Here is a 2,169-nt window from a genome sequence, read left to right as displayed (position 1 = left end):
TCTTTGCTAGCATTGCTGCTTCACGGTTCTTTACGGCTTTGTTTAGATTGCTGGTGCACATGGTCACAGGCAGCGGTTCTCCTCTCTTTAGCGTCTCCTCTGTCGCGGGAACAGAGGAATGCCGCAGCGAACAATCACGAGCAATGCGTGCGTAGCTGGAACAATCACGCAATGCTGATCAGCCCTGCCCCCTCTCTCTGGCTCTTTCTCCGTGAACGGCACTGTTCGATTGCGTTGGAGCGCCACTGGCGATTTTAAGATAAGGCACGGGCGATTGCTGCCTAGTCAGCAGTCACTCATGAGCACAAGCTGATCCCTTGGAGATTCCTCTAGAAACCTGTGTGAGGCGCATAGAGTACGTACGGCCAAGCATCGAGATGGTGGAATCGGCGGTCGCTCGCGGGGGCAGTTTATTACTTACTGCTGGAGCTGTCCCCTGCTGCCCTGGACCCCGTCGTGTTCGGTCGCTTTCCGCCTCTCCCCCGCCATCGCCCTGCTTTCTTTTAATCGCCGTCGCCGCGGCGCGCTCTCACATGGCACCACGGGCCGCATTGCGCGCTGCTGAGTGGTGGTGACACGGCACCTGCTCCGCCCGTTCCGTCTACGGCCGTATAAAAATCTGCCATCTTTGCCAGCACCTCATGCTCGAGCTCCACGTTCGATGCTGCTCGCAGTATAGTACTAATGCGTTTGCCATCGGTTGGCGCTGTTCATCTTCCCGGGCCAGCTCTCTCTCTCTCTCTCTCCTTACAAAATTGCAAGCATTGGCTCGTTTCCCGGCAACTTCCAGAGGTGAACGTTCAATCTCCACCCCATCATCCTGTGCAAGTGAGAAGAAGCGCAGGGCACAGATAGGCTACTACTACCAGTCCCTGCATCCTCCCTCCTCCCGGAACGACAGCTGTTTTGTTGCCTCGCGGGCGGACGGTGGATGGTCCTACTCTCGCGTCTGTGTCGCCGTGCGTGCGTTTGTTAGACGTGGACGCTGATCTTTGTGTTTGCCCACTAGTGTGCGGTGCACATGCGACCTTGCAGCATCGGATTCTGTCGCCGGAAACGAAATGGAACAGGACGAGGATATTTGTTTTTTCCTTTTCTTTTTGACTAGGACACGCTGCTTTCTGATGGATTTCTGATAAGGTGATGCCTTTTCGTGACGACCTTTTTATTTTGACCGAATAAATATCACCGTAACTCCCTTGGTAACCAGCAATATAATGCCGGATTCTCCATGGGTAAGCCCATGTTTGTTTACCTCAAGGTTATATGATCCATAATCTATAAATAGATGCTTATGTTATATAATCATGAAGTCTACGTGGAAGAGATCAAAGTAAAAAAAAACAAGCCCATCGACGATGCACAGCACATAATCGTTGTTCCAGAACACAGCCTGGCACTAGTACATAGAAGCTCTGTAGATGCAGTTATTGTTCACCCATTTTATACTGACGTTTTACAGAACTGGCTATGATAGACGCTAGTAGAAAAAATTATTTGTAAAGACGGTAATTGAGAATTGCCATGGCGGTTGAAATAAGAAAACCGACAGTGGAAATAGATTTTCACTGTAGGTCAAAGTAATAAAACCGTCAGTGGTAAAATATTTTCCAAAAAACATAAAATATGTTTTTAAAATAGCAAAAAAAAATTACAGGAGGCCTCACCCAGGTCTCACTCGCCCGTTTCCGTCGAAGTATATATCCGAGTATAAATTGATTATTTGAGGTTGTAAATAAATTTAAATAAAAAAGTTGTCAACTATAAGTTTCATAACTTTTAAAGTTTATAACTTTTATTTTGATATTTTTCTCATATGAGTTCGTTTGCAAAATTTGTATTTTAAATTTGACAAATTTAGATACAATTTTTTAGAGTTAAAATGATTTCAAATAAAAAAAGTGTCCAATAGAAAGTTTCATAACTTTTAGAGATCTACAAATTTTATGTTGGTTCTTCATACGAGGTCATTTGAAAAACTCAAAAAATCAGGATATAGATGATTTCTAATGACCGTTTCTTAAGAAAAATTGATTTGTAGTTGCGGTTCCTTAATAAAACCGTCTATAGAAATTATAGATTTATAGTACCGGTTTTCTTAAGAAATCACATGCAGAAATATGATTTCTATAATCAGTTTTTTTAATAAAACAGGCACTAAAAATAACA

This window comes from Zea mays, chromosome 9, assembly GCF_902167145.1.
Source record: "Zea mays cultivar B73 chromosome 9, Zm-B73-REFERENCE-NAM-5.0, whole genome shotgun sequence".
NCBI lineage: Eukaryota > Viridiplantae > Streptophyta > Magnoliopsida > Poales > Poaceae > Zea > Zea mays.
Note: the sequence above shows the minus strand (reverse complement) of the source record.